The following is a 15,047-nucleotide window of genomic DNA, read 5'->3' on the forward strand; positions in this document are numbered from 1 at the left end:
AGTGTTACAGTATAAATATGTACGTATTTCTTGGAAAATGGATGCAGTCACCAGTCCCATTTGAGTTACTGCCCATGAGCCAGCCATGTTTAATCCCACTTATACAGCAGAAGTTATGTGTCTCTAGCAGCTTCTCAGAGAGTGGTTTTGTTGAGAAAATGTAGCCCAAGCTTCCCTGCTAAATGTCATCTATTTTATTTTTATTTGATTTTCCCATGTCACTCATGTCCTTGTTTTGCCACCTGCTCTATCTAAGTCAGCATATAATTTATAAAAATTTGTAAGAGGGATGGAGACAATCTTCCTGCTACTGTTCTGTATAACATAAAGACAAAGTGATCCTGGGTATAGGAGGAATGCAGCCATAGTATGGTTTCAAAACAGATCTGGAAAAAAATCTGACTGATTTTGTAACATTTAGATTTCTAGGTAGTTTAAAATGTGCCCATTTGTTTTTGCAGTGCAAACAGTTACCACCAAGAACATACAGTTCCTTGAAGTTAATGAAACAGGATCAGAAGACTGCTGCTCCTGTTGAAATTGTTTGGAATTTTGCCACTGGTACAACAGGGCTGAGATTTCATGCTGGGATCTAAATGTGAATGACGAATGCAATGCCAGAGGGGAAGCCACACATCCTTTTTTGTTTTGGTAGGCTCAATTGCAAAAACAGGTAAAAGCAAGACCATGTAAAAGTCACTCTGCCTCAAGGGTGAGATTTCCTGAGGAAAAAAATGGTCCTGACTCTCCATTTGCTACACTTCTCTGCATTAGCAATGATGTGTCATGACTGATTTTGGTGCAGACGCAAAAGAGGGCAAAGAAATGCACCTAATACATATTTCGAAAAAACGGGACTTCCAGGCTTCCACTCAGATACTGTGAGATGCCAAGTTTCTCCTGACCGTGCTCAACAAACATATTCTCTTTGCTTTTGTCTATGCCAAACTATGAACACTTAAAATAATTCTAAACTTTATCTTGATAGTAACTTTTCTTTTTCTCATTCATACTCTGACATGTATGATTTATAGTGTTTCTACTGGGAAAGTTGCATATGCAAGTAAACTTTCCCTTGTGAGAGTTCATACATTACCATTTGGAGGCATCTTTTTACTTCTATTATAGTAATATTTCCTACATTGATTTTCAGCTACATCATTACTGGAAATCGTCTAGGTAATAATTTTAAAGATGTTAAAGAGCTGCTGGTGTTTAATGCAAAAGCCTGACAAATATTCCATTAAAAATTCTGCTGGTGATAATTCATCAAAAGGCACACTTTTCTAATCCCCTTATTTTATTACAGACTTTGCCACCTGAAGTTACTCACTTAATTTCTAAATACATGATTTGGCCCAGCTCCTCTTGTTTACATTTTCCCCAGAGGAAGATTCTGAGTCAGATAGAGATATAGAAAAATAAATTTCTAACACAACTAGTTATTCATTTGTGTTCAACCCAAGATAAAGAGGGTTCGGTTGCAACAGTCTTTGAATCTTTCTTTTTATCAGGATCGTGTAAAAACCTCATATTGAAACTTCCCACAAACGGAAAAGAAATAGCAGTTTTATTGGTACTAAGGCAAGATCATCAGCCCCAGCTCATGTTACACAATGAGCAAAAATGAGATAGCAACAATGAGGACCATAACTTTCACTCCACTGAAGACCTTTTTTTCAGGCATTTTCTACTCATAGCTACCCTTATTATTATTTGTTTCCAGTCACTATTCACACACTGGGCATAAAGTATTCAACTTTTTATCGCTATATATTTCTACCTACCTATTACTTTCATAGGTGTAACAAATTAGCTACATTTTCAGTTCTTTCACTAGCATGTTGAATTTAAACAGAAAGTATTCAGATTACATAGATTAATTACATGTTTTATATTAAAAAAAAAACCAGGAAAATGAGTTGCAGAGTATAATATAAAACACAGCAGGTTTTGACTTTCTGCCTGGAACCTGTTAAAAACATAATAATAATTAATAAGGAAATTAAGAGTACACTGCGTTCTATGCATAAATAAGAGATATTAAAGGCAAATATTTGCTTTTAGATTATGATGAACTCAGATTTACACCCAAAAAAATGGACTTGAGATATTAATTTAGCTAAATAGGAGCTCTAATCAGTCATTTCTCCTGCATCATCTTCCATGGCTATGCATAATTATAGTAGAGTTGCTCATACTGTAACACAACCTTTTACTGTAAGCTACAGCCTGAGGATGTTTTCTCCCCTTATCCTTGAATCCCCTTTGCACAACCCTAAGCCCCATCACACATTTAGAAGGAACAGTTCAAAAACTAGATGGAGTATAATAAATTAATCTGGACTTAGTGGGCAGATAAAAGGTCCAGCAGGGGTTTGTTATAGACCCTGGGGACAAGAAGATAGAGGAAAATGGAATACTGCACAATGACATTAGTAAGGCATCTGTGCATGCCTGTGTACATGTATTTGTGTGTGTCTGCAGAGTGCTGGGGGAAGGGTGGCATCAGTATTCTCAGCCTTGAATCCTCTCAATGTAATAACGATTGAATACTGCCAACCTGCTTCCAGAGAGCAAAGGAAGGAGTGTTTCTACATCCATCCTTAAATTATCACACATCACCAAATCACAGACATAAGAACTCTAGAGCAAAAAGCAGTGTTAGCAAGTCTCCATCCTGAACGCTCCTAGGAATTTGAAACCTTTGTTCTCTGACCAGATCTACCCAGAGAGGGAAGGTATGCACAACCTGCATCAACTTATTATGGTACAACTTTATAGTAGAAGATGCAAGAATGAATTATTTTGCTTTTGAATAACAAACACAAGTATTAGATACCAGAAACCACGTTTGTCCTGATACATAGTCTTACACATAGTGCTGTATCAGTGTTGAGAGGTAAGCTGCACTATGTTTGGTTGGCGCTACCACCTTTCCAAGGAAAGATTAAACAATAAAAATGCTTCTGCCCTACCCATAAGCTGTGAAATGGGCTCTCCTTTTCACAGATTTGGACTTCCTACAAGGTATGAACCATCTTCAGGAAGAACATCAAAGTGTAATTTCATAAAAGGAAGCATTTCAGAATGCAGAGAAGCACACAGCAAAACAGAGTGCAAGGAAAGAAAGAGGGGGTTCAAATGGATTGAGAACTGCATTGTCAGAAGCCTGCAAACCAACAGGTTTGGAAAAGTAATTTCTAATGATACATTTCAAATTTCTACCTAAAATACAAAAGGTATGAATGAAATATTCCTGTCTTGAATGCATCACAACTCAACTCAACATGCAATATACACTTTGAAATTGAAATGAAACAAAACTAATGTAGTTGTAAAACATGCCTAAATAGCAGGTGCTCTTCTTTCCTTTTTCCACATCTCCTGTAAGCAAGGGCTTGAAAAAGCTCATGCAACTTGGGTCATTACACATTATATCAAAGACTATACATGCCAGTGCTTCCCATTTTACTTTTCCAGCAGAATTCTGGATGACATTTTTAGACATACATAAGGAGAGGGAGATATATATTGCACCTTCTGCTCTACTAGGATCTGAGAAAACAAGGTGAAGTGCCTTCTACCACTGCTTGCATTGACCAGATCCCCCTCTCAGCTCTCCTAGACCTGTTGAGGAAAAGCAGGGACTTGAAGGAAGTCCACCTGGACATCACTCATACTCTCCCCATGTCCATTCTTTTCTAGAAACTCCCCCAACACAGCAGACCTATGCTTTTTGAAGAGGAGTTTCCAAGTCTGAGCCCAGCTTTAGTTTAAAACCGTCTTTTTTTGTGCATTCTCTCAAAAAATGCATCTGCTATGGAATCTTTAGAGTGCAAGAATTACATGTTTTTTATCTCATGATCTCAGAACAATTTGGGATGTAGCACAACAACCAAGAGTTCTGATGCAAAGAAATGGTAGCAATGCAGTTTTTCAAGTTAAAAATCTGGATATGATGCTAGACTGGCAACATCTGACTGGCTGAAGACTGTGAAAGAAACAACTAAAGTACAGTAAAGGATATTATCCAGAAAAGTACCCCAAAGAACTAGAAGTTGAAATGAGTCCAAGGTTATCAGCCTTTAGCAACATCTTACATATAATAAAAAATACAAAGATATGTAATTAACTGGACAGTGAACAACATTTCCAGAACAGGCAGAGAGTTCATTTTGAAGTCATAGCAACTTTCTGCATCTGCTGGGGCTGCATCTGTTTCTTGCCAGAATGTACTCAATGCTGAGTATCTCTAGTCCTGCATAACTCTTATTCACAAAACACAAAAAGAACACTGTTTTGGTTTGAAAGGCAGGTATCTGCCAAAAGAGACAAGGGGCTCTTTTTTTTGAAAAGGAGAGTATAACCCCCCCCCCGTCCCTTCACTCCACTATGATTTTGAAATTAAAGGGCTCTCAGGTGAAGATATGGGGGTAGGAATAACAGTTCTTTACTGATATATACACATATATGTAAAAAGAGACAAAACCCCACAACAACAATAACTGCGAGATCAACAGCAACAGAGCAGAAAACTCAGTTAAACAGTTTTCCCGGTTGTGGACACTTTTCCTCTGTGGTGGTGCAGTTACCGTTCAGGCGCTGCCTGCCAGCCCCCGGTAAGCAGGGAGGAGATGCGGCGGTCCTATGTGTCTGGAGGGGCGCTGCGGTGAATGGTGTCTGTGTCGCAGATGGGAAGGACGGAGGGGAGACGCTGCTCACAGGTCCCAGGGCAGTGTTAGTTCTGATGCTCTAAAAGAATGTGTTGAAGTTGGTAGGAGATGCGGGAGAACGTCTGAGTAGGGAGGTTGCGGGATCCCACAGCCAAGGAAGGCAGCTTGCGGCGTCAGCGTGGCAGAGCGGAGTTTTTAGCGACCGTCCTTCTCCGAGCCAGGGCAGCGAGAGAGAGACAGAGAACAGGCCCCCTACCCCACTTCTCTTTTTCCGGTGTTGCCCCTTTCTTCCCCCCTTTGAGAGAAACTGTTAATTTAGCTATTTGAGCTTCTGGGTGTAGCCCCGAATACTTAGCATAACAATGGGAAAAATTCCATAGAAAGAAAAAGGGGAAAATTTAACTCCCAACAAACACAAACAATGATCTTCCTTTTATCTATTTGTAAGTATGTTTTAGATAAAGCTATTCTGATAGTTTAAGACTATTCGTTCAGATTGCATAAGCTATTCGGTGCCAGAGCTATTTAAATCCTGGGAAGAGGTACTACAATAGATAGAAATTATGTATGAATAGTACATAAATTATGATAATGGAAGGGGTGATTTAATAAATGGAAACTTTAAGCTGAAAGGATGAATGAGAAGGCACTGGATCTCCAGCTCCACTGATGTGGAACGTGGGGGTCAAAAAAAAGCGGAGGGGAAATGCTGCATGTTGCCCTGCCAGGATTTATCCCATGCTCTGAAAACTGGACATTGGATAAGCTGCTGGAGCTGCCACCTTGCAGATAATACTTGAAACTGACAATCTAATCATCTGCAGCACTTTTTCTAACGAATAAGAAATTAGCTGTAGTGAACTGGCCTCATTTCAGCCTGCATAATTACACCCTGAACACCTATGATTCCTTTGCTGTTTCTTACGGGGAAAAAAAGAACATATTCTTCCCTCGCTGTTAGCCTTTTGCCTAGGAAATCTCAGCTATAGGTGAAATCATCTTGTTCTTAAGTTTGATATAAAACTGTTAAATTTACAATGTACTTTGAGATCATTTATTTTAAATATTAAAATTATTATTGCCTACATCTCAAAGGACTACATATTCCCTCTCCCCTGCATGTTCCAACAATGAGGCATGAAACAGTAAACTGAAAGTTCAGTTTCTGATTCCTCCCCCTTTTTTGCCCTGCCCATTTATATGCTTTGAAAACTGAAGTCATAATACTGTTGGAACTTTTTTTTAGTGGTTTAATAAACACGGGATCCTTGCACTTGCTTTAGATTTCAATAGCAATGCAGTGGCAGTAAGACACTGCCACAAATATAATGCATAAAATTACATAGGGTTTTAAGGGCTCACTTTTTGTCAGGCATATATATATATATATATATATATATATATATATATATATATATATACACACACATATTTTACAACTACTTCTCTCAGTTTTCACGTTCCCATTTTGGGCACCTGACTGCCTTTCAGGTAGAATTTGAAGGGCACACACCACTTGGAGCTGTTAAGAGCCAGATCTTTGTGACTCTAACACTGTAGTTAGCTTCAGCAGAAACTTTTCAATGGCACTAGAAGAATACCTATGGAAGCGGTCACATTGTTGATTTGACAGTTACTTCCATGAGGACAGTTCCAACATGAGGGATTGGTTCCCTAATCTGCATATATATACACTGCTTCACAGTTCTGCTTGATTGTATTTGTATTTTTCCTCTTCTGCCTTCTTTTAACTACTACAGTGCTCTCCTACATTTCAGTATACACAGCAAAATGTAACTTGACTGTGTCCAGGGTGTGCTCCTGCCCTGGTATGCTGTATTTCAGTGTGGTGTATCTGGTGCTTGTGACCAGCAGATGGATGTGACAGAACACCCAGGAGCGACCACCGAGAGCATCAGTGCTAAGAGAAACAATGGTCAAGCATTGTTAACACAAGAAGTGTGGTTCAGGATTTTAGAGTCCTAAAGTATTGTAATGGCCTGTCCAGAGTTTTGGTTTGACCCATTTTAAGTATCTTGTGTCTATTTTGTGAGTAGACCTTCATTAACCTGCCCTAAAGTTCTTAAAAATTAAATTAAATCTCACTAGAAAAGATTCAAGAAGTAAAGTGGTAGCTTTAGTTCTAAGGGATGTACTGTTATGCTTCTGATTTTGGGCCATCACTCCTCTCTCTCTTGCCAGGCTCAGGGTGACTCCTTTTTATTCAGAGGTAAATTGGATGACCAGGAATGAAATTAATTCCAGAGTCTGACTCAAAGTGCATTAAAATAAATAAAAGATCTCATATTAACTTTAATATAATACCTACAACATTTAGTAGAGCATTACAGTTAACGTAAGCCAAAATATGCACATAGTTTTAAAGGAAAAGCTTTAGTATTCCATATCATACTGACAATATTTAATCTATGTTTATGCTAAGCAGCATAACTTTATGTTTCAGATATTAACATTCATAATTTTACAGTATAACATTTATTTTGCTTTTGCATTAAGTTCAGCTAGACTGTTATCCCGACAAACACTTTTAAAGATTTTTTTATTTACTAACCCAAGAGACTACAATCAGAATTTTTCTGCTACATACCTTCAATGGTATAGAGATTATAGGCTTGAGCAACTTACATTGTATAATAAGCTGCCAAATGAGATCAGGTAAAACAGTAACTCCACAAAAGGATCTAATTCAGTGTACTTACTGTATTAGTCAGTTATTAAATTATTAAATCCTCTCTAATTATTATTTGAAGCTTTTCATAAATAGCTTTTTTCAGAATGGATCTTATCTAAAAATTTAATTTATTGGATGTTTACAGGCTTTAAGAAAGTGATTTTATTATATAAACCCAGAATTACTTCCTTTTTAAATAAACCAAATTGGTGCTGTAATTGAGATGAGCATGCTATTTTTTTTTTCACACAATAATCTGATATGGGACTTTCTTCTCTCAAGAGACTTGCTTGATTTGCTCTTTATAGACATTCAGTCTCTGTAAATATGCTTTTGGTTTCTTTATCAGTAATAGTATTAGACCTGAATGCTTCAGTATACAGTATAATGGGATATTAAAGGGCTTTCTGTATATGTTTTAGACAAGCTAGTCTAATAGAAAGAAATGAATACATGAAGGATATTCTTTACAAGTAAACAATACCATTTATAAGGATTTTCTTCTACCATTTAATTATATTTTTAGAGAAAATCACATTGCTTTCTTTCCCTTTTTTTTCTCTCTGTCATTGTTCGTCTATTCTTCCTGCTTGTACTTTGATGCTGAACCATCTGACTATCTGTGTTGCCATGGGAAGGACTGCAATGCCACAAATTCAGAGAAGTTCCTGTGTTCACTTTTTTATTTCCATTTTACTCTTAAACAATCATAAGCACAGGTTAGCTACATTCATAAGGGTGTTCTGGCACTAGAGGAGGATTGCAAAATATTCATTTCTGGAAAAGATACAGCAAAAACATTCTACTTGTTTCACAGAAAGGAACCAACCTACCCATGTAAAAGTCAGTGCTTCCCAACTTGTACATACATGACTGTCTGAGAACTGAACCAAATTTTGGGCAGTTAGCCATCTAGTCTTATGGTAGCTAATGTGAATTCCAGAAATGCTAAAAAAATGAGTTTAAAACATGTTGAAGTAAAAAAAAAAAAAAAAAAAAAAAAAAAAAAAAAAAAAAAAAAAACGCTGGATGCCTCAGAGGATTTGTGATGCAATTCTGAGATTTTAATTTTCAAATCACTGGTTAAACACCCCACAGGCTGAAATTTGCCACCGTCTAAAATCTTTAAAATGTGGCCCATCCAGAGAGAGCCCAGTGGTCTCAGCTCAGTTGCCAGTGCCAGCTCTTGCCACTAGGGAAAAAAGCTTCATTATGCAAGTAGGCTCTCATTTTGAAAGGCAAAGGCCAGAACATCTACCAAAAGCAGGACCTCCAAGTACCTAATAACAAGTACCAAGTACCACTCTAATAACAGACTTGGGTTTGTCCAACAGAAAACTCTTTGAGCCACGAACTAAATGTTTTTGGACAATGGGTTCCTCAAGTCAAACCTACTAAAGTAAAAGGGAATGTACCAACTGGGCATGGCAGAGACAGAATCACACACTGTAATGGGATCGACCTTCCTCATGTAAAGCCAGACCAAGTGCCTTTACATGTCAGAGTAGGGTCCTATGTGCTGAACACTGCAAGGGCCAGTTAGCACCACCAGGCCATATCCCCACATAACCTACTTTTACCAACCTGGAACAAAACTGGGGGCTCACACTTACTCCCTTGGGATACAGTTCCAAAGCTCCAAACAGGCAAAATGAAGATCCTCACTGTTACTTGGCAATGAATACAACCTGGCCCTACTTCTGTCGCTGTATTAATCATCCACTGCTGACATGAGGAATAGCTCATTTTGACCAGTAAACAACAGAAACATGATTCAGAAGATACAGGGAGAGACGTGCAAGGCTCAGGAAGCTGACCATAGACTCACCGTCCTGTCTGCAGCCACATGCTAATCTCACATTTGGCTGATGGCTGTGTGCTGAGCTGCTTTCTTCAATATTTTGTATGCTGATTGGCTTGTTATTCACTTCTGCCTCTGCTGGAAGCCAGACTAACCTGTGGGGGAAGTGTGGAAAACAATTACAGTATATTGAAATGGTCATACAAGTGCAGTACACTGCAACACTTTACATAATTTATTAGGTGTTACTACGTGCACTGGTACTCACATGACAGAGATCTTAACAAGACCAACAAATAGGACATCTGCATTCTTATAAGAACATTTGAGATGAACATTTAACATTAAACCAAAACTGTACTTACTGCAGTGCAAACACTGCAATCAATTGGTCTGCCTTAACTTGCAACACAGTATGGTTGCCAGAGTAAAACAGAAATGTTCATTACAGCAGCAATTAATTGCTTGCTATTTTTGAAAATTAACTGTTAATATATTTTTCCAAACCAGTCCAATTCAGTGTTACTCTGAATTTTCATGCATAATTTCTTTTTTTTGGTCCCTATTGTGCATACAAGGTCAATTAACTGGTAAATATAATTATTTTACAAACATAGCAAGCAGCAGCTATTATAAATAACAACTTATTTGCACATTTCCTTGTTTCTGAAGAGAGCAGCGATGTTACACGTCTGAAAACCTTTGCACCTCTAAAACAGCGAGATACTGTTTTTAAGTAAATCTTCTGTTTCAGTAAGTATTCTAGTAAATATGCCATTTCTTAGATGAAAATCAGCAAGTAGAAACTGGGTTGCAGATTTCAGAATTTGTCTCATTTGCTTCTTCAAAATGGAACGGAACTAAAAGCTTTCAAGCTTTATTGTTCAACTCCACAATTCTGCTGCTCTTTGTAAATGAAACAGAAAAGAGATGTATGTGAATATATTGCACATTTCAGGGTAAATAAATTTTTCAAATTGTAAATGAATATAATTCTTTGTGGTCACTTTCACAGCATTTCTGAAGTTGAAGCTGTGAGCTAAATTCTGACTGAATTTTGTGAAAGATTTGGGAAAACATGACTCATGGGACTTGAATACTGGCAGACAAAGACCCCTTTCTGAACTCTATTTTTGATTTCCAGGGTGTCTTTAAATAAAGAAGATATTCAAGACTGAGGGACAATGGAGAACAGCTACTAGGATGATTTCTTCTAAAAGGGGAAATCAAAGGACAGCACTCCTCATCTGCACTATATATGGCAATCTCTTTGGTTGAATATCGAAGGACTGGCTGGTACTCACACGCTGTGCTGAAACTGTGTGGCTAGAGAGGTTTTCCTAAAAGGATTTCTTGATGACAACTGCATGCTGTTGGATTTGTTTCAGTGGCTGCGAATCTGTGAGCCATGCATATTGTGTTCCATTTGCCACTTCACAAGAAAAAATATTTAGTAAGCTTATGGCAAGCAGATCACCTCATTTGTGCTGATTGGGGTAGACAGGGTGATTTGTATATTCACACATGCTGAGCTTCAGGCACATTGAAAAAACTATATTGGGCGAATTTGAGATTTATGACCCAGCCCCAATGCAATTCATATATTGGGGTGCTCCTAATGAGACCCACCAATGGGAACTGACAGCTGCATACAGTGCACTGGAAACGTTTTAAAGCATGCTGTAAAGGAAATAGAGCAGTCTTAGCCTAGCAGGGAGAAAAATCGATGAGTCGGCACTTGGCAGTGGTGACCAGCAGGAGGATGCTTCTGATGAATGCTGAGTCATTGATTTCCCTCCCTGATCATCAGCAGCTGCTCTATTCACACTGCAGAGCCTTCTTGCCGCGACCACACGTGTCAGCAGGCTTTATTGTCATTAAAGCAAGAAGTATTAGCTGAAAAGACACCAAATTTATGCATTTTTAGTTTCGATAGCACTACCTTACAATTTCTAAGTTGCTTCTCAGCTAGGGCACCTAAAAAGGCATTCATATCAAGGCAGGAGGTCCAATAGCACAGCCAGTTCACAGGTACAGACAGTATTTGCATGACAGATGTGTTAATGTCACCCAAGCCTTCAGGTTTTTTCTCACCAGGAGGCATAAATTTCCTAAATTAAGAGCACAGTCAAGCAAAAAGGTTAGGACGTCATCTGAGAAGGTAAGCTGCAAGTCAACACAAAGCTTACATGTCTAAAGGCAAACATATGTGTAAATGTGCAGATGGACTGGGCTCTGCTCATGTGCCATGACTCCAGTGTGTGGTATAACATGGTATGGCTGAAGACCAAAGCATAGTTGTAGTTTACAATTTTATGACCATAAAAAGCAACAGGTAAAGCAGGTGAAACTACACTGAATGACTACAATGAAAGTATAGTCAGAGCAGGTTATTACAAATCTCAGCATTTGATGAGGATGTATATATATTTCTTAACATGTTCTATCATTTGTTCTATTGTTTACATTGCCATAATTATTACTTATTAAGTTAATGTATTTATGTATCTGTTTGAATTGATCTCTGAGGAAGCAGTTTATGTAAGGAGAAAAAAAGAAGAGAAGGGGCTGTCATGAGATAAATGCTGCTTCTCAGGATTAAAATCGACTGAAATACACTATTTATAGTCAGGCACTCCACTGATAGTAGCAATGCTAAGTCTCTACATTTCAGGTTCCATTCATCACAGAATATGCATAACTTTGCCTCAAAAACACTCAGAAAAAGTCTAGGTTAGGCTTCTGTGCTTGAACTGGTATTTCAGCAAAAGCTCATATGGCCAGCCACAAAACCATTCTCCCTTAAGTCTACGGGTGTTTGTCCTCTGAGAAAGAGCCTCTTCACCGCAGTGACAAGCCTGGATTCAGGAAAGCCCAGAACTGGCAAACTATTTTCCTAGTTAATTCAGCTGCAGACTGAAAATTGCTCTTTTATAGTTTGCTCCCAGCTTTCATAAAGAACAAGTCTAATTAAATTATTTTGCTTTTTTCAAGTGACCTCATCTCCTCACTTCAGTGAGACCTGAAGAGTCAGTGAACTCAGTGGTTTTAGTTTAGATAGATTTTGGAAAGTGTACATCAGTTACAACATCCACTCAAGTTGTAGTGTTTTTTGCGTTTATGAACTCTAAAATTTAAGATGAACATCACTGCCAGCACCTTTCCTTTGCCTTATCTCCCCACATTTCTGAAACTCTGCCTTCATTCTGCTGTGCCTGGGGCAGCTGAGCAGGCGCTCCTCATTATACTAGTGGCTGCATCAGCACAGAAGCTTTCAAGGATAACTGCTGCTCCTCAGGGAGCCTCAGAATAAGAGCAGGCAAGAGCACTCTCATTCTTTTATTCCTTCACACATCTGGGGTCTGGAGTATCTTAGGCTGTGCTAAAAATCTGCTAACTTAAGAAATAAATCTTTGAAATCAGATTGTAAGCTATATTGCAGGTAATGAGCTGTGCAACTTCTGAAATCATACACATATCGCTTTCTTTAAAATTGTTGACCAAGGGTCTGAAAAATACAAAACAAAAATAGCAAATGAACTCAAAAGTGTAATGTGACCCTGTCTCATGTCTGAATTTCTTTGATATGATCCACATGGACAGAAATGACTTGCACATTAGCAGTTGCCACTGACGCAAATAGCAGTGTTCCCGAAGTTCTCCATTTAATTTGCCAATGATTTTACTAACTTTGCAATCTGAAGGCCAGGTTCTGGTACTGACTGATGACCAGGTGACAAGGAATAGAAGAGGGATCAAATGAAAAATAAAGAACACGACAGATACTAAATAATTTCATTATTGACTGGAAATTAAAGAACACTGTATTCAGGACAGAATTCAGAGACAATAGAATACTTGGTGTGTAAAATATTTTTAACTCCTATAACCCTGATCAGAAGGGGATATGCTACCCATAAATAATGATTATCCAATACAAATTACGCATATTGGACACATAGTCCAAGTTTTGGATAACAAGAAGTTTCATTAAATAGATGTTCCAATGAATAAGATTCTGCAATGTTTAGATCATATCTAACTAATAAAAGTAAAGATTTAGATAATTAATATATATCCAGACATTTGCCTAATTAAAATGAACAGGGTAGAAAGAACTGATTATACATTTCCTTATGAATGAAAATAAACATACAAATTAGTGTTCTTCTAAAGATAATATATAACTCTATTACAATATATAACTCTAATGCTTTGACGATAGAAATCTCTCATTATTTTTAATGTAAGATTGCTACCAGAAAAAATATATGTTGTTACAATTAGTCAGTCAAATTGTCCAAATCAGCATATGAGCTGATAGAACTATGACAATTTACCATATCTAAGAACCTGCTTGTTATCTTCAACCAAAGAGGAACACAGAATCAACATTTGTAAAGAGGAACACTTCCTTAGAAACACTATCAAACAAAAACTTTTTCAGATGAAAAATGAAAATCAATGATAACACTGCAGAGGCTGTCACCATCACCAGTACTCAAACAGCCTCAGTACATGTAAAAGAAGAAAATTTATCTGAAAATAAATTTTAAAAAGGCTTCCCATAATGATGTGTAATTATGAGAAGGGGTTTAAATTTTTTCTTGAGCTCTGAAATCAAGTAACATCCTTGAAAATAGACTTTATCTAGACGGGGTAACATTTGGAGTCATCATATTGTGTGTATCTCTTTCTGTTGCATCCCTGAAAATAAAATCAGTGTACTCAAGAACAGCCCCAAATAGGCTGCCTTTTGGACACAGAAGACATCCTTAAAATATATTCCAAACACTCCCAAATGTTCAGGGAAACAGTTGTTCAATCTTATGTCATATCACTACACCATTCTTGTTGCAAAAGATAGAGACCTTGCATAATCAACATATTTTCCTGGCATGGTCTCCTATCACTCCCATTCTCACCCTCTAACGTAGCTGCTGCATTAACAGCATTTCTGTTTGACCACACATGCTGAAGATTATTTTCTAGAATAGACTTTCACAGTTGAAGCTTTATGAATGCTGCTGGTCAGAGCTGTCAAGATGTAACTTTACTTTTAACTAAAGACATCTGGTCAATACTTGTTAATGCTTGTAGCTTGGTTTGATGATGTGGGACTAGAAACTTCGTTGATATAAAATTAATATAGTTTTAATATACTCCACAGAGATATGCTGAATTAACATTAATACCAAGTATGTCCCTAAAAACTACAACATAGGAAGACATTAAGCAGGCATGTATCTTTTAGAAACTGATTTAAACGTAAAATCTTCACTTTCCTTAGATGTAAATTGGGAATATTCTAGCCCTTAAGCAAAGCTATTTGAAGGTAACATCAGATAAGAACCAAATTTGGCTCAATGTGCATTTACTGGATATGCTCCACCCTGTAGAAACACTTCTCTCCAATCAGTATGACAAAAATGTAGGACAGAGAGCAGACAGTACTAGCTCATTTTTGCTCACTTTTTAAAGCCTTCTTTGGAAGCATCTTTTCTCTCCCTCTGTGTATGTACATGTGTCTACCCCTCCTCTTTCATTTCTTTTCTCTGTAGGGTATCAAAAGTGCTTTTCAGGTGGGAGGGGAGCAGTGTAAAATTGACTGCCATTCTAGTCAATTTGCTTCAGCAGCCATTCCATGTGTAAAGCACTTTATACAGAAGGAAGCTTTTTAGACATGAATACCAAGAAATCTATTATTTTACAACCACAAAGTCCCTGTGAAATCAGAAGTTTCAAGAACTCATGAGAGGATAGAATTTGGCACAAAACCCACTGGAAGAAAAGAAGCTATTAAGATCTTGCAAAGATCTGTTTCCCCTTGTGTTTCTTATTAGCAGAAAGAAAATAATTTGTTCTAGGGAAGAACGTC

At 37.6% G+C, this 15,047-nt stretch overlaps 1 protein-coding gene across 10 annotated transcripts in view; it reads right to left on the reverse strand.

Moving 5' to 3' along the window:
* The window catches only part of MAMLD1 (mastermind like domain containing 1), a 273,107-nt gene that overhangs the window by 185,431 nt on the left and 72,629 nt on the right, over window positions 1–15,047 (reverse strand). For all 10 annotated transcript variants that reach the window (XM_088173279.1, XM_088173280.1, XM_088173283.1 and 7 more), the window contains one exon: window positions 9,197–9,324. The gene's annotated coding sequence lies outside the window, so the exon portion shown is untranslated. The remainder of the gene's footprint in view (window positions 1–9,196; window positions 9,325–15,047) is intronic.

Source organism: Sturnus vulgaris, chromosome 14, assembly GCF_052056855.1.
Source record: "Sturnus vulgaris isolate bStuVul1 chromosome 14, bStuVul1.hap1, whole genome shotgun sequence".
Lineage (NCBI taxonomy): Eukaryota > Metazoa > Chordata > Aves > Passeriformes > Sturnidae > Sturnus > Sturnus vulgaris.